Consider the following 19,091-nt stretch of genomic DNA (forward strand, 5'->3'; position numbering starts at 1 on the left):
TGAAGTTTGGAATGGGTGAATAGGTTAATTCTGGTTTCTTCACATTTCTCATTTTCCCAGTCTGATGTTAAGTTTGCAACATTTCCACATCAGGTTTTTTTAAAAATATATTTTAAAAAGTCATCATGAAAACCCAACAGCATTTTAGTATGAATCTGTCCCGAATACACACACTTTTACAAAGCAATTTTTCTCATAATGCAATGCATATTTGAATGCCATTTCTGCTATACAGTAGTATGCATTTCTGGGCACACTTTACCCTAGCAGATGAACATTACTTGACTGGAGAACTGCAAAATTTTGAGAAGGATTTCAAAGAATGGCTGTGTTTTGGTTTATGGATCATTTTGAAAAGTCTGAGGTAGGTAAGTTTGTTTTTAAATGTGAATTGAATGGAATCTCTTGCCCCAACCCAATGTGAGTATGTGGGTCTCTTGCTTTTCTTTTCTTTTTTTTTAATTTTATAGAGCAGTATGTTTGGCTGTCATTAGCCTTCTATCTCTCACTCTCCCCCCTCCCCAATATACATTGTATGTCCATTCCTTCTGGTTTCTTTTCCTTGGGGGAAACCCAGGACTCTTCACTGACAGATCTTCGTATCCAAGGGGGAGTATACTAGCAGGATTAAAGGCGAGACCCTCAATTAGACTATCTCTGATTTCTTCAGATGTTTTTTCTAATCTTTTAATATGGGATTAAAGTGCGCTAAGACCATAGATTGCTTTTATTCTTAACGAAGATCTTCTCAGCTGCATTTCAAGATTGTCGATATCCTTTTTCTTATTCCTTCAAAAGTGAGCAGTCCCCCCTCCCCCTTTTTCCCCTTAATTTGGAGTAATTCACATCTAGATGATGATGATAATGAACTTTTGTCAGTTCCTATGTGACGCCAAGTACAAAATAGCTTGATAAGAAATGTGAAGCGTACAAGCGTTTCTCAATGATCTGCAGGAAACTCCCTGAGAGACTGATTAGCCTGTGCTTGTCACATATAAGGGGAGATAATTATGGAGGCTTAACGGAATATGTGGTGGATCTTTGGAGAAGAGATGACTAGATCTAAGACCGTCTCATAGATCAGCTCTAATTTTTAATATTACACATAATGTGATTGGGGGGTTTTGAGCTTTACCCCAGAGCCTTCGTACCAGTGACACTTCCCACAGAATGACATCAAATTATTATTTTTCCAGAGTGTAAAAACAGTTCAAACAAGATTATCTTTAATTAGTATAATCTTATGAACCCATTGCGAAAACTTTATTGCACCCATGCTGGCTCTCCCTTATTCCTTATTTAGAGACTCTTTATTACATTCCACATTGCAATCCTTAATGGTGCAAATGAATACATGGCACTTAAAAGTAATATTGTTGTATTTCTTTATTTAATAAACACCATCTTCTTCTTTAATTCCAGGGCTAATAACTTTCTTTTATGGATCACGGTATATTAGATAACAATACCTTATAGATTTTTCCTCCCCCCTTTTGTTTTTAAGTAAAGATTGTGGTGCTCCCTTAAGTCATTTATATGCATTAAAAATGGATTTGTTAAGCAATCCCAGTAATATATTAAGTGCATTTAATAAATACTTGGTTATGAAGGGGTAAACTGTTGCAAATCAGGAATCCTTCTCACCAAGCTCTCTCTTAAGTACCAACTCCTCTCTTACTGACCCACCTTGATTTCTTGCTTCTCCCTTGTCTATCTGACACATTGTCTAATTGCTACACAACTACTTACAGGCACAAGCACACGAAGTCCTCCTTCCTGCTTTTTGTGTACCTTTCATCTTCTTCTATCTCGTTTTCTACCATCCTCCTTACCTGGATGAAAAGAGAAATGTGGATTTTCAATAACTGCAGAAGCCCAAGGCTGTGACATAAGGGAGGTAAATAAAATGAGCACAATATACCTCAAAGTGTTTTGTGCTCATTTTATTTATAATCTCCTTCCTTCTTTTTATTTTTATAGAAGAAGAAGAAGAAGAAGAAGAAGAAGAAGAAGAAGAAGAAGAAGAAGAAGAAGAAGAAGAAGAAGCATACATATATATATATTTAAAAGGTGCACTGTTGCAGGTCATGAGTAATTAACCCCAAGCTGCCCCCCCAAAACTTTCAATATCTGAAGCCACTAGGGCATGCCTGGAGCATCTTAACCTAAACCAGGGATAGGCAACTTCCCCATTGTCAACAACTACTCTATTCGCCAAACAGAATGCAGAAACGAGAAAAATCAAAACTCTTCGGAGATGGTTAGAATTTATAATAAAGTTGGCAACAACCAATAATAAAGGGATTTAGGTGGTACAACATCATCAATGGCAGGAGGGAAAGTGTCATGGAACAAGCATGTTTCCTGAAAGAATCCCTCAGGATACGGACTGGCAATGTAGTCTTTTGCCTTTATGGGGGTACACATGAAATCACGATATAATGACATTTATATGGAGGGGATCTAACAAATGTATTTAGTAAATGTATATCCCACATCCATTCTCGCGTACACAGATACACCCCTACATTTCCACACATTCCAGCAACCCAAATTCCTTCTTTAAAAATGTTTCCCTTTAAATAACAGTTATTGCCTTGTGGAACTATGTGATAAAATAGTGGCTTATAGCCACCCAAATTCTGCTCCCTCTTCCAGCTCTTTATTTCCTGGAAAGGTCATGGGATCTACTAATCCCTTTCCTTTCTTTCTGTCTCTTTCTTTCCACGGTGCAGCCCAGCGGGGGCTCCCTCTGCCACCCTTCACATCTTGCCTCATTACTGTTTGTACAGTCGCGCACAGAGCATGGACACATTCTCAATAGCGCATGGGGGACCCGTGCTGTGACATATTTAAGCGCAAACAGAACTTTCCTTGGGGTGATCTGTATGTTGCTAAGATGACGCCATGCTTTCATTTGCAAATTCTCCTTGACTTCTCTCTCTCTCTCTCTCTCTCACACACACACACACACACACAGAGAGAGAGAGAGAGAGAGAGAGAGAGAGAGAGAGAGAGAGAGAGATATGTGATCCTTCATCTGCCTCCCACAGCAGAGAATTTGAAATAATCACTAAAGCAGCAGGGTCCATTTTGGCAAGAGGGCATCTCGCTGGCTCGCTCTCTGAAGCCTCTTTAACCTCTAATTGCAACAAAAATTTGAAGACTATCTATTTCAAAGGAGTTGAAGGAGTCTCATTTACGATCATTTCTGGGCTCTAATCGTGTAACTAAATAAGGGCAGGGTAATGCATTCTCTACGGTGACCTGAGGATAAGTCCGATTTAGTGAGACACATTTCATTGATTTTTAGCTATGAGTTGCAATTGATCCTTTTACCGTTAGCTACTCTCATGAAGCTACCCGGTGTCACTAATCCTCTTAAGCAGCAGTCAAGGAATTGAGATAAAAGCTGTCAAGTCACTTTGGTTTAGATAACAGTTTTCTGAAGTTGGGGGTTCTTCATTCCTTAGATATAAATGCACCATCTGTGCAGCTTTTCTCTCTCTCCCCACGAATGTGTGTTTGGGAAACAAAAGATATGTCAGTGTTGTTGCACATTATCTTGTGGGTCATTCATAAACTCCTTTGATTGGGGTGTAGCCCAACAGAAGTCAGTGGGATTGCATTAGTTGAGATAACCCTGTGAAGCATGTCCCTCCAAAAAGTGAAATGGCTATTTCTTTCAGGTTCCTTGCCTCCAGTTCTCATAGAGTCCTGACGCAACAGAGAGTGATACCACGACCAAATGCACCTTTATTAACGGTTTCAGTTTTGTTAATTTTATTTAAACACCAGCCTACTGTAGTTCAACATGTGTACTACATGTGTACTACATCATAATAAACAAAGCAGTGTAAGTATGTTTCAGTTCTTCATAGATTTCTTCCCCTTTCATTCTTCTAATCTAATGTTATGCATACATCTTCATATATTCCAAACACATTCCTTTAAAATGTTATGGAAGTATTAGATTGGACTACATCGAGCATTCATGCACACCCACTTGTAGAAAGTCTAAAAACAGAAGCTCCTCTCTGCCCATCTTGATCTTTCCATCTGCTGCTGCTTTTCCATATATCTGAACAATGTTTCCCTGTGACTCCTTCAAAATTCCTGCACGCTACCTCTACTTCTGCATCCCAATCCAGAGTGCAAATACTTGCCCACAAATGCCCAAGCCTGTGTTTGCTGATGATGAGCAACATGGCAAAGGGGACATTTCAAAGAGAGACGTTGGGGTGCTTCACCCTTCCCCTCCTGTTCTTTTCCCACTGCAGCCCTTCTGCTTAGTCACTATCCCTACTAAATCACATCTAGGGGTATCAGCTATGACAGAGCAGTTTGTAAGGGGACGTGAAAAGGGAAATCAGGGAGAGGGTAAAGCACACCTCTCGGCCCACCGTTTTGCATGGTGGCAGCAGCCACAGGATGGCAAAATCTGTATTTGCCACTATTATTTAGTTTCCTGTTATTAAAACTAGAATCAATGTAGCTGCTACAAGTTTAAAGTTGCCCTTTTGCTCCCATTAAATTTTCTTTTAGCCAGTGCTGCTCTCTTAGGTCACATCTGCACCACACATTTAAAGTCCATGTCATCTATGTTTCTTATGCCTTTCCATCATTTTTTTTAAAAAAAAACACTCACAGTTAACAAGGACTACAGTGGTACCTCGGTTTATGAACACAATTGGTTCCGGAAGACTGTTCATAAACTGAAGCGTTCATAAACTGAAGCGAACTTTCCCATTGAAAGTAATGGAAAGTGGATTAATCCGTTCCAGACGGTCCGCGGAGCAACTGTTCATAAACTGAAGCGAACTTTCCCATTGAAAGTAATGGAAAGTGGATTAATCCGTTCCAGATGGTCCGCGGAGCAACTGTTCATAAACTGAAGCGAACTTTCCCATTGAAAGTAATGGAAAGTGGATTAATCCGTTCCAGACGGTCCGCGGAGCAACTGTTCATAAACTGAAGCGAACTTTCCCATTGAAAGTAATGGAAAGTGGATTAATCCGTTCCAGACGGTCCGCGGAGCAACTGTTCATAAACTGAAGCGAACTTTCCCATTGAAAGTAATGGAAAGTGGATTAATCCGTTCCAGACGGGTCCGCAGAGTACTTAAACTGAAGCGTTCATAAACTGAAACATGGGTGTAATTGGTTCCGGAAGTCTGTTCATAAACTGAAGCGTTCATAAACTGAAGCGAACTTTCCCATTAAAAGTAATGGAAAGTGAATTAATCCGTTCCAGATGGGTCCACGGCATTCATAAACCGAAAATTCATAAACCGAGGTGTTCATAAACCGAGGTTCCACTGTATCTCGATTCATTTTCGAATGCTAAGTTGATAGGCCAGCCTAGTACATCTCGCCAACCAGTGATTATAAGCTTTTTCCAGTACACATGTCAGAGAATTACAACAAAAATGGAAATGGCGGTGGAAGTTGCTGATGTTCACTTATTTATCCCGTGTTAAGAATAGAAATCAATCCAGGAAATACAATGGCAGGCACTGTTGCAGTTGCTTTCAGTCTGCAAACGAAATGTAATTTATGATTCTCTTCCCCCATTTGCACGACATTTCATTTGCATCAAAGTGAATGGGGTGGGATAATGTAATGACAACATCATTTACATAATTAATTATGCAAATCACATAAGTTACATAATTTCACAGCAGCGGACAGTGAGATGAATAATATAGTTTTTGGCAGATGATGAATTGCAACAGAATGGAAACAGTCCTACATGTGACAAATAGAGGCCGGAATCGAAAGTGATGCCTTCTGATGTCCCTACATGTGAGCCAATGAAACTTCTGTGTCTCCATGGTGAAGCATGCAAGGCCTTTAAATCTTCTGCTGTCTCTCTGGCATAGATTCTGTCTCTCCCTTTCTCTTGTACACACCTCTGCACCCCAGCTGTCTGCTGCTAAGAAACATTCAAAAGCCAGCTCAAGGGGTGTTCGATATATCACTTTTCCCACGTTCAGTGTTCAGTGGAATAAATTGTTTAAAGAGAGAGAGAGAGATCTGAGCTGCTAATACACAGCTCTCTTAACATAATATAAAATGTGTCATTTCAATATGGATATAAAACTATCAGGCTGGATCATGTCAAGAATCTTAGTGCTAATGGCTTTATACTCCTCACTGACATGCTCCATCCTTTGCAGCTGTAATGATGTAGTCTGTCAAGGCAGGATATTGAGCCTTTCATTTGACACAATACATCTTGCCAAGTCTTCTTTTGGAGTTTTCTTCAAATCCGTAGCGCCATTGCATAATACGGAGTTAATCAGCGCATCTTTGACACAACGTACCATGTCTTTGCATAGTAATGACTGTTACGGAAACAAGCAATGCTTAGTAAAAAAAAGGAGGGGGGGAATGGTACGAGAGTGCTGTGGTGTATACACAACCAGTCAAAATTCTGAAGGTCTGCTTCTGTATTACATAAGCCAAAGAGAAGAACACATAGGACCTGCAACAGAAAAAAAGTCCTTCTGCTCAGGGATCTAGTCAACCAGCCATGCTCTGTAGCCCAAAACACCCACAGCCAAGGAAGGCACTCATCTGATGGTTAATTCTTTATTGGCAAAAGTGTCAACTTACAGCAACTCCCATGGCACCACAAATACTTCTAACCTCTAAGCAGCTGTCCCCAGGTCTGTGTCCTACAAAGGAGTTGCAGCAACAGTGGGCATAGCTGCCAAGTTTTCCCTTTTCTCACGAGGAAGCCTATTCAGCATAAGGGAAAATCCCTTTAAAAAAGGGATAACTTGGCAGCTATGACAGTGGGACCATGCCCCACCCCCACCCCAGTTTATGTACTCCCATCTGCACACAACTTGAAGTTTCAAATGAGCTTAAGGCTACAGAAGAAGGTGCTGCCACTTTAACTGGCCAGGAGCAGCCAATGGCTACCTAGCCCTGCTATAAAAACTCAGCCACTTGCTCCAGGACATTGCTGAAACAACATGGATGTTTGGCCTCAGCTGCAGGAGGAGTACTATCCATGGTCCTGAGCCCACCTTTTGAACTCTCTCCAAGGTGCTGACTTTTGCCCTGCCCTGACTAGAGAATCAGGAGCTTCTGGATTCCCCTTGCTTGGATCATATCCAATAATGGGCCCTCAAAGAAGCTCCCAGTCAAACCACAATCCAATACGAGCAAGGCAAAAATGTAGAATGTCTTGTTCCAAATGAATATATATCAAAAACAGCAGCAAAAAATGTAGGTGGGGAAAAGGAAAAAATGTGCTGCAATTCCTCTCAAATAGAAAACTTTTGAAACTTTCCTAAAAGCAAGGAGCCTAAGAGAGACATCTTGGGTAATAAAATCACACATATCTGCCATGAAGACAGAAAAGGTCTTTCTCATACTGACAGGATTGGATACCATATTGAGTAGCCTAGTAGATGAATTCCCAGGTTGGGGACTCATCCTATGTACTAATGCACAGTTCTGGCCAAAAGCGGGAAATGCATGGAACCATAAACACCAACCACAGAAGACTAGCCAGAGGTGGACTGGTATTTTCAGTCAATCAATTTTCAGCTATTTGTGGGGCAAAGGACAAAAAAGAAATGGGAAGTGTGCCTAGTCCCCACATTCAGAGGCATCTAGGGTTGCCATAGTTCAAAAAGTAAAAACCAGGACACCCCAGAAGTTATTGAGCTCTTTTAAGCAAGCCCCCCAAATTGTTGAGCTTTCTTTTAGGAAACCATCCAGATTGTGGAGCTTTTATTTAGGAAATCCCGGTAATAATCCAGACGTATAGCAGCCCAAATTTAAAGCTCTTCTGCAATTACTAGGTTCCATTCATGCTATATTTCTTATCAAGTGTGTAATGAGTGCCCTAGTGTGCACCCCACTTTGGTTCATTTGAGTCAAAAGGATGGTGGAGCCCAGGAGAATCCTGCGGAACATTTCACTGTCCCATTTGTTTTTCTAATGAGGAAATTAAATTTCTTGCTGTTAAGATAGTGCCACACCATGTCCTCACTTCTTACCCTGGATAATTTTTTTATGTTCCTCACTCCTAACTATGTAAAAATCCTGTTCCAGAGATCCATTGTAGATAAGTTTCATAATGAACAATCATATTGACAGATTAATTTTGCTGTATTGCTACTCAAATTGGTTTCAGGTTTTATCGGAAAGAGATTTATCTGAAAATAGATTATTATTCCAGTTGATGCATGCAATAAATTGGGAGCACTGGCCTTCAAATTTTCCCATAATCTATATTTCTCTATCAACATTAATGGCCATAATGTTACATAATCATTCTATGGGAGTTCATTGGTTCACCATCAATTGCAGATGGAATCTGTTTTTAAAGGTTTTTTAGTAGTGGGAATTTTTGAAGTATTCAGAAAACTGCAACCACAGCATGCCTTATTTTTTTTCTCCATGTTTAGGAAGAGTGGATGTAAATGGGTTTTTCTCTCTTAATAGTACCTAGGCTCACTAAATGATGGTTTTCAATAGATTTGCAACAGACAAGAGAAAAGTCTTCATGCTAACTATATTGAGTGGTTTTAAGAAGATAAGTAGTACACTCAAGTAAGCCCTGAACAGAAATCCAGGGCTCCACTCAGAAAAATGAACAGGAGCTTCAAAAGCAGCCAGCCTGGTTAAGCACATTTGACATAAGCAAAGCAGCACACATGATGATCTAAACAAGGTGGCTCCCATACAATCTAAAGTCCAGAGTCAAAATTACTTAAGTGCACCACTGATTAGTAGTGGTGGGGGAGAAAACTGATTCAGTCCACATTTAAAACCAAACCTAATTTGCACTTTCTGAAAGAATACGGGAAGCAAAACACAACCATTCTTTGCAATTTGTGCTTCCATGAATTTTACAATGCATGTTTTGCAGCCAGGTCTTGCGCACAAAAATGCGTATACGAGGGTAAAATGTAAATAAAGATACACATGCTGCTGAAAGTGACATTTTAAAATGTATTACATTAGGGAAACTTGCTCTGCAAAAATGTGTATGTTAGGCAAAATCGCATACAAAAATATGTATAGTGGGAGAAATTTGCACTAAAACGCTGGTGAATTTTCGTGAGAACTTTTTTTAAAATGTGGCAATGTGGAGAACTGGGCTAAATTTCTGGAAAAATGAGAAATAGAGAGAAACTGGAATATCTACCAAACACTGTGATTATTATTAATAGAATCTTCATTTGCAGTGGGGAGGATGAACCTTCCAGCTGTTAATGGACTCCATCAGCCCCACCCATCATGGCCAATGGACTATGGGAGTTGTAGTCCAGCAACTGGAGAGCCACAGCTTCCCCATCCTTGATTTACTATATGCTTCTGAATATAGGATGTTGGAGATGCAGATCATCTTGATGTTCTGCTTGTGAGCTTCCAAAGGCATTTAGCACGCTACTGTTTCGGGAACCAAATTCTGCTTTTGGTGTCATGCAGAAAGGTAAAACCTACATCACAATTTATTTATTCGTTTGCTTTAGTTAACCAGAGGGTCCTTATAATAAATTCAAAGCCACACATTGTAAGATATGAACCCTTGAGACTGAAAAATGGAATTCAGCGCGTATCTTCTGAAATAAATCAGAGTAAAGCAGTAAAAATATGGTGAGGATAGGTAGTTCTCCCTTCAATTATGAAAATATATCAGGAAATGATTTACCATCAAGGCAGGCAGGGTTTTCAAACAGCTTTTAGCAGATTCCCATCTTTTACTTTGCATGAAATCTCTTATCCATGGCTTTGCGATCAATTATGTTATACTTTTCCCCTTTTTTTAAGAAGGCCTGCTTTTATTTAATCATATTTATTGGGCAAAGCAAGGAGGCAGTATTTAAAATGTGGATTAGGAGGGTATTAAAAAGTCCATCTGCTGCTGATAAAATAATCACAATGGGTTGCATGGCAACCGTTTTTGATGCTTGCGTGAGGCCAGGCTCCCCGTGTTGCTTTTGTTGGGTTTCCAAGTGAGCTGCCCTTGATGGAGAAACTGTAGGCAGTTTTCTTCATGCTGGGATGTCGCCTGTAGAGTGAGGCACACATTACAGAATGCTACAGATTGGAACATATATCATCGGGATCTCAATACAACCCTTCCTCTCGCACATCCTTCGCCCCCTGCACCAATCTCTGCATTCCTGTGCCTCTGAGTCTTCCGTTGTGGAGCATTTGCATTTTAGATAGGACAATAAATTGTCTAGTGGGGGGAATCATCATCATCATTTATGATGGAGTCATGCTTGATCAGATTGAAGACCACCTCATCTAGCTGAATCGGACTGAGGTCGATTTCACCCAGTACTCTATCCCCAACACTGGCCTGCCAGATATCTCTGTAAAGTTCACGAGCAGAGCATGAAGGTGATTGCCATCTCCTTGTGTTTATTCAAGCTGAAACAGCCATTAATGAAGGACTGTTGTACATTTGGGGGCAGTAGTGGTTGGTGGGGCCAGTGGTGTAGCATGGGGAGGTTGCACCAGGCACAAAATTGTTAAAGGTGCAAAATTTCAACACCTGGTGCTGCCTCGATATAGCTGCACACTTCTGTCGCTCCATTGAAATCGGCTTTTCCATGCGAACCAGGAAGTGATCACTCCTGACAACAGAACGACTCTTTTCTTATCTCTGCAGCTTCGATCTCTGGGGTGACATGGACTCCATCAAGCAGTTGAATGTGCGTGCATATTTCATTTGTTTTCCTGCATCCAATCCACCCTCCGCATGGCCCTAGGTGCTAGCAACCCACTCTATGCCACTGAGTGGAGCTCACCTGGCCTCTCATCACCTTTGTTACTGGGAGGTGGGTGGAAAGGAAATGATGGCAAGGTCAGCATGGTGCAAATGCACCAGTGGAGCCAATCTGGTGTTCCTGCCAGTCTATTTGCACCATGTTGGCCTCTCTGTTGCCTCACCCCTCACCCTCCTGATAAGCAGCAGTAACATGGCTGACAAGAGGTCAGGTGAGCACCACAGCACCTCCAACCACTATTGCTCAAGGTTGGAGTTCAAATGGGCACTGAACTATGACTGCCCATCCGTTATGTGGAATACCTGTAAGGAGCAAGAGGATTGGTCCCATTGTCATCACCCCTTCCATCTTTACAGCTATGGGTGGGGGTACACTGATGGGCTCTTGCCCAAGAACTCACAGGAGCCTGGAGCTAGCTAGCTAGCCCTAAGAACTGGCGTGTAATTTGTAAGGCAGTAACATTTTTCTAAAACAAACAAAACAAAACAAAAAACCAGACTACATCCACTCAAACATTAGCTCCAGCTGCTACGCCTGAAGTAGAATGATATGGTAGAGTTTTGAGGTTGTAGAATGGTTGTAGAATGGTAGGCATTCATGATGAGCTCAGGCACCTCTTTTTCTAGAAAAATACCACTGTTTATGGAATCTCAGTATTGTCTATGTTTGAAGAAATAAAAAAAAGTACACCCAGCTCTACCTTCTCAAAGTTCTGTTAAGCCTGCTCCATGTTCTCCAGGGCCCTTGCCAAATTGTCCACTGGTTGGCCCTCTCCCATATCAGTGGGCCCTACTGGTGGTGGCAGTGATGGCAACGGCAACGGCAACAGCAACAGCAACGGTGCTTTGAATCAATGCTGGGTGGTCTGGGTGGTCCCCGTAATTTGAGGGGAAATACAGTGGTACCTCGGGTTAAGAACTTAATTCGTTCTGGAGGTCTGCTCTTAACCTGAAACTGTTCTTAACCTGAGGCACCACTTTAGTTACTGGGGCCTGCCGCTGCCACACTGCCGCCACACTGCCGCCACATGATTTCTGTTCTCATCCTGAAGCAAAGTTCTTAACCCGGGGTACTATTTCTGGGTTAGCGGAGTCTGTAACCTGAAGCATTTGTAACCTGAAGCATCTGTAACCCAAGGTACCACTGTAATTTGAGCAGATTTGGAGGGAAATTCAACACCACCCAACACAGAGCACCAGCCACCCCCCAAAAGTGTTTTAAGAGGGCAACAATGGCGGGCCCTGTCAGAACACCAGCTGCCCAGAGATGCTGCACCAGGCCTGCTCCCCATATAGTTGCACATAAGCAATGAATTGCAAGAATACATGGCCATACTTGACTCAGTTAACGCATCCTTTTACACTCAGCAGCTACAAACACAGTGCCTTTTTTTTAAAAAAAAAAAGTTACTCTGATAAACACATTTTACATTTTTGCTCTTTTCCAAGAATATGGTGAATTTACAGCTACATGAACATTCTGAATAGGTTCGAAATACCCCTTCTGTATCTTTATCCTAATTGTATATTCCTTTCTGCTCGTTTTCCTATATGCACATCTGCCATTAAATTTATTGTTTGCATCGCCACGGCTGCCACCAGCCCCTTCCATATATGCGTTATTTTTGTATAGTCTGAAGAAAACAGTTGATATTGTGTTATGGCTGTGTTTTCCTGTGGAGAAATCTGCCGGCAAACGGGCCTATTGACTGCCTCACTTTAAAGCAAGTTATCTTATTAAAAATTATGCGCGAGAACTGGCGCATTCATTATAGCTGACCTGTTGGGAGATTAGCAATGCAGTAAGCAATGCAAGCTTGCTGCTTATATTATCTTATGTGCCATATACGCCACAAAGCACATTTTCTTTATGTTATTGATAGTAACCAGGACTTCAGTGGCTCCCTGCCAATGTACTGACATAAGTTTATTTTATTTCTCAGAACATATGCTTGCTTTTCCTCCTTTGCGCGGAAAGTTTGCAAAACACTTTCCCCGTTAATTGCCATTTATATTTATTACCTGCAACATGCTCATCATTTTGATTGCAGGGTGTGAAAGGGGAGGCTTGCACATTGCAAGGGCCTCTGGGAATGCAATGTTTAATTTTCATATCCTCTTCCTTTGCAGGATCTCTGACAGTGAGAGCTACTCCCGGCCAGCAGTGGGCAGTGTGGTTGGGTAGCAATACTCACTTGACCTCCCCAAAAACTGAGTCACTGTCTTGCTGCTTAATAGTTGTCAGCATCTGTCTGTCTCAAGAGACAATGGAGTGCCCCTCCAGGGGTGAAGTCAAGCCACTGCATTAGCAGCGCTGGAGTGACATCCTTGGGGAGCAAGCCTCTGCAGTGTGTATGGAGGTCCTGGGCTGCCCAGGTGACAAGGCCTCGCCGAGGTGGTCTAAAAGAAAGGAACAACACACCCACAATGTAACAACAGGCTGTTTTTGACTATGTAACTTCTATTTCAAACACAATTCAACATGTGTAATTCCATAGACCAGGGGTTCCCAACAAAATTTTCTCGAGGACCCCTCATCGAGCCGCTATTGTGACAAGGACCCCCATTAATTCCTAATTCTAAAATTAAAAAGTGAGAGCCAAATTAAGAGTCTTTTTATAAGAGTCCAGGGAGGAGGGAGGGGAATGGAGAAGACAGGGTACCTGTGCAGTAGCGCACAAATGAAGCCGACGCGCGCAAAGCATCTTGGGGAGGTGAGCGTTAGTAGAATGTGCGTGCTGCCTCTTTGCAAAACAGTAGTGTTTGTAAAGCGCCACCTAACGGCATACAGCAGAACTACTGCCTCATCTAATTCTAGTTTTGCGCTAGACTCTGCTCATGCAGGAAGCGGCCAAAACAAAAAATCTGTTATCATACGAAATATATTTAATATATTTTTTATTCTAATAGCATCTTGCGGACCCCTCTGGCATAGCTCGCGGACCACCTGTTGGGAACCACTGCCATAGACCAACACATCATGCAAACAGAACATATCCTGATAAATTAAAAGTGCAATGGATGGCCAGGAGATAAAGTCCATTCAGTTTCTAAATTGGCATATTGGCAATAACCACAATATGATATGCTTATCTTATAATGTTCCACATGTCGCTGCTTTGAGGATTCTAACGTTCCTTGTATGTAGATATCGGATCAGATGGAAAACTTGAAGGTATGGCACGACAAGGATTCCAGGATAATACCTTGTTTCGCCCAACCGGGCTTCGTCAGCCGTGCATACTCTAAATCAGGGGTGGCCAACTTCCAGGAGACTGTGATCTATCCCCATTTTATTGGGGTTCAGGTCAAAGTTGTTGAGCTTTTTATAGAGAGCGGTGCAGGGTAAAAACTTCAGTTGGGGGGGGGCACCTAACTTTCAGGGACAAGGGAATTACTCGTTCACCAAAATATCGCTGCAAAAACTCCGTTCTTTGTTCCTCGGAACAGGATAAAATGCATGGAGGGGAGAGGGGGCGGAGCCAGGTGGTCTTAGACAAAAGCAAAGGAAAAGGAGCCCGCGATCAACAGCGATCGACTGCAGCCTCCCAGGGATAAACCAGTCGATCCCGATCAACCTGTTGGACATCCCTGCTCTAAATTAAACAAACATGGTGTGACATAATCCTTATACAAACTAAGTAACACAACATACAAATTAAACAATAACTTTACATACCATATTCTTGTATAACAGAAACATGAAACAAAATAAATTCAGTTAATCCAATCAATGGCCTAAGTTCCTTTTTATACAGAGAGGCAGTATAGATTCTAATCACAGGTGGCTACAGTGTCTGCAAATGTTAATGAATGAGACCATATTTTCATGTTGAAAGAAACCAATGATGTACCTTTAAGAATCCTATATAATAAAGTCCCTGTGTCTCTGCATCCAGATTCCGTGTGTCCCGTTTTCCGCGCTACTGAGCATGTGCCCCACGGACACAGGGATTGGACGCAGAGACTGGACGCACACAGAGCCGGGGGGGGCGGAATGCGGTTCTCTCTCCCTCAACGGCTTCCCCTCCAAACTGCTGTTCCGCGCCTTGCCTCCCGATTAATGGCGCGAGGGGAAGAGGGGAAGGGACTGTGAGGGATTGAGACGCGAGCGCGCGTTCCCCGCCACCGCCGGGGCGTTTGTGTCCCTGCCGCCACCATTCCCCACCCCCACCCCATCGCCGCATCCCAACCCCTCCCCCCACCCGGTGTGTGGCGGGCTCAGCTCTGGGTGGGTTGGGAAAGGCAAGAAGAAGGAGGCTGCTTTTCCCCCTTTTTTCTCTCCTACACCCCCCCCCAACGACCAGCAGCAAGCGGGCGTCACGCACATGCGCGCTCTCTCTCCCCCCACCCCTCTGCCTACCGTTTCCCTCGCAGTGCAGGGTCAGAGGCAGACAAAAGCGGGGACAGCGCATGGGGGGGAGGAAGAGCAGCCGGGGGGGGAGGAGATGTTTGACAGGGAGCAGGGAAGGAGGGGCGGGTGGCAGCCGCCCGCCGCCCGCCCCTCTTTCCCTGCTCCATGAAGCATCTCCTCTGCTACCCCGTGCCTCCACTGCATTCAGCAAGGAGCCGGTAGCAGCAGAGGTATGCTGCTCATTCCTCCCCACTAACCCTTCGCAAAAGCACGCTCGAGCCCAGGGGGAGGGCAGGAAGGAAAGAGGGCCCTGGCCGCCCCTACCTTCCCCCCTCCCCTGCCTAGGCATGGACCGCAGCAGCGGAGGAGGAGGAGGAGGCGGAGCAGCGACAGAGGAGCAGCGCCGGTGGCAGCCCAGGAGAGTCCCGGCACATGTGGGTGGAGAAAAGAAGGGAGGGAGAGAGGGGGGGAATGGGCGGGGGGAATTGCATGTTCTAGCACCCGTTAATTTAACGGGCTTCAAGATACTAGTTAACACATAATGACTCATAGCCCCATTCATCATCATCATCATCATCATCATACTGCCAGGAAGGACAAGGAAGCAGTACAAACATGGTGGCATTGCCAATAGCATAATACCTGTGCTATTTTTCTAGAAAAAGAGGTGTCGGAACTCACCATGAGCACCTCCCTTGTTTTCTTAGAATGGCGCCCACCTAAAAGGTGCCAGAACTGCGGGGGGGGGCTGCATAATACTCTCCCTTTTCCACTTGGATTTTTCCTTTTAGGAACAAATGATAGTCATTCACATATAGTTATCTATCTGTTACATGTACACCCTGCCATTACATTATTCCCAGGAGCTCAAGGCAACATCCATAGAGTTTTCAAGCAGGCTTTCTGGCTGTGCAATGACAAAATCTTCATCTGCTTAGTTTCAGCATGATGATTGCATCATTTGACTTCAGAACATCCCTTAGACGTTTAAATGTGCAAGCATCGCGGGGGTGATGACCTCAGTCACTGAAAATCAAGACAAAAATGGATTTTGTGTGCCCTAATGGTGGCCAAGAGATTGATATTGATGAACTGGAAAAATAAAGATATGATACCCTTTAATCAATGGATGGACGATATGAGATCACTCGCAACCTATGAACGGACTGCTTACAGGCGCAGAATTTGCTTGGATAAATATGATAATATATGGAAGGACTTCATACAAAATGTAGTAGGCTATTAACATTTACATAAGTATTAAGATAATAACACTATACCAAATTATATAAGAATGTATGAGAATATCGTATATTGCAATATATTTTGCAATATATATATTCTCTTTTATCTGTATCTTTGTTGTTCCTTTTTTCCATTACCTTTGCTTCTTTTTTCTGTATCACTTTATTTCTTTTAATTGGAATCCTTTCAATAAAATATAGATATAAAAGAGAAAAAGAAAATCAAGACTTTATATTACCCCCCTTTTTTTTCATCTGGGTAACACCATTTTGGTTATGGCTCTTGGTCAGGCATCCCCAAACTGTGGCCCTCCAGATGTTTTGGCCTACAACTCCCATGATCCCTAGCTAACAGGACCAGTGGTCAGGGAAGATGGGAATTGTAGCCCAAAACATCTGGAGGGCCGAAGTTTGGGGATGCCTGCTCTTGGTGATTCAAAAGCAGTGGTTGACAAAATATGACACTTCAGCATAGCTGCCAAGTTTTCCCTTTTCTCGCGAGGAAGCCTATTCAGCATAAGGGAAAATCCCTTAAAAAAAAGGGATAACTTGGCAGCTATGTACTTCAGATGCTTTTGGTTTCTAACTTCTACCAGCCCCAGCCAGAATGATGAATGGTAAAGGGTGACGGGAGTTAGAACCCAACAACATTGGATTTTATGTTGGGCTACCCATCAACAGCAGCCAACATGGAGAATGAGTGGGGATGATGAAAGGTATAGTCCATATGGAAGGCCCGCAGGTTGCTCCCCTCTGTTCTAAAGTGGGAGGAAATGTTGGTAAGTGGCTTGTATATGGCTGGATGTTATCCAGTTTCCTTACACAGAACTTTGTGCATGTGTTTAAGACCAGACCTTTACAGCAGGATGATGGAAATTGAGGCCGGCTACTGATTAACGGATTGCCCACCTGCTTTGCCGTTAAGATCCTCCTGAATTTTTATTTGATGTTTAATTTTAAATTTGAGCCATGTTGTTGGTTTTTATGGCTTACATTTTATATTGCAAAATGCATAAAGGGCATAAGGGGCAGCCCTGAAAGTGAAGTCATAAATATGAATAAATAAAAGAAACAACCACGGAGCTAAGAACGAAAAGCCGTATATCGAAATGACAACTGCAAAGGAGGTGGAACGAGGCCAAATCAAAGATGGAGCAGAACAGAAATGATTTGGCAGTAGCCCCAAAGACTAGCAGAGAGGAGGGTGATCAGGGTAAAGATTTGGGTGCTGTGACTGAAAAGGTCCTCTCCCACATCCTAGCCAACTGGGCATCTGATGGCAACAGCCATCAAAACGTTCCTGAAATAGCATGCAAAACCTGCAGCAACTTAGTGAGCTCCTTGGTGCCAAACTGACTTATACAGTCCCACCTCTGGAATGCGCTGACTCCAGGGACGTAACTAGAGGTCGGTTAGGTTGGTCCATGCCAAGGGTGCAGGCATAGGAGTGAACAAAAATCACGCTTCTCTGCTCTGGCTCAAAGTAGCCAGGAACCACTTGCCCACATGATCCCCCTACTCTGGGGTGCCCAGGTGAAACACACAAGCTTTTCTGGGCACCTTGGCAGAGGAATCTGGGTGCTGGCGTGGGCCGTTGCAGCAAGCCTTTCCAGTTGGCCTGTGATGCTATTAGAAGTGTGAATGGAGTGCCCCACAGGGGCTTGGAGAGAAGACAGATGGAGAGAGGGGGTGAGGAGAAAAAAGAGGGGGGGGAAGGAGGCAGAAGGAAAAGCAGCAAGCAAAGGGAAGAAGGAAGGCAAGCAGATAGGCAGGCAGGCAGACCAAATGAGGAGGGGAGGTGGAACAAAGCAAGCCCAACCCTGATGGACGTGGAGGAAGTCACTGGTGGAGTGCAAAAGTGATGGAAAGCAAACTTTTTGAGTTTCTAGTCGGTGGTCTCTTCTGGCTTTGGAGGGGCTGATACAGCTCCTTGCCAAGGATACAAGGGAGCCTAGGTATGCCTCTGGCTGTCTTAGTTCCAGCTCCCATCCTAGGTGCTCGTCTTGCTCAATATTCAGCAGAGCCAGGTTCTTAAAAGGAGTGTTCACATCACCAAACATCCCATGCTTGTTCTGATAGCTGCTGCTGCTGCTACTTCTGACTTAGGGATGGGTGCTCATTTCAGTTTCTCTCCTTTTCTCATTACAGTGGTACCTCGACTTACAAGTAACTCGATGTACGAATATTCCGAGTTACGAAGAGAGTTCCATCCGCCATTTTAGATGTGGTTTAGATAGGATTTTTTTGACTTCCGAATTTTTTTATTTTTTTTCTCCCATTGGCTTCGACTTCCAATTTTTTCGACTTACGAAGGTCTGTTCGGAACGGATTAACTTTGTAAGTCGAGGGACCACTGTACTCCCATCTTAAATTCAGTTATCTATACTTCCATCTCAGTTTATGGTTTTTTTTAAAGTGCTCATGAAAATTCATCAGCATTTTAGAGTGAATTTCTCCTAATATTCACATCTCTGCAAGCAATCAGGGGCGAAGGAAGGGGGTGCGGTGGGTGCGGGCTGCCCCAAGTGTCACGACTGAGGGGGGGTGTCAAAATGCCGGGTAGCACTCACTGCGGGGCCTGCAGCACACTCAAACCATGCATCTCTCCTGGGAGAGACGCAGTGGCTTGGGTGTGTGCAGGCTCTGTGCTGCCCAAAAGGTCCGCCCACTGCCTCCCCCCCCAGCTGTAGGGCGGCTGAGTGGGAGGAGCCAGGCAGACTATGCACCCC

The sequence above is a fragment of the Zootoca vivipara genome, chromosome 4, assembly GCF_963506605.1.
Source record: "Zootoca vivipara chromosome 4, rZooViv1.1, whole genome shotgun sequence".
NCBI lineage: Eukaryota > Metazoa > Chordata > Lepidosauria > Squamata > Lacertidae > Zootoca > Zootoca vivipara.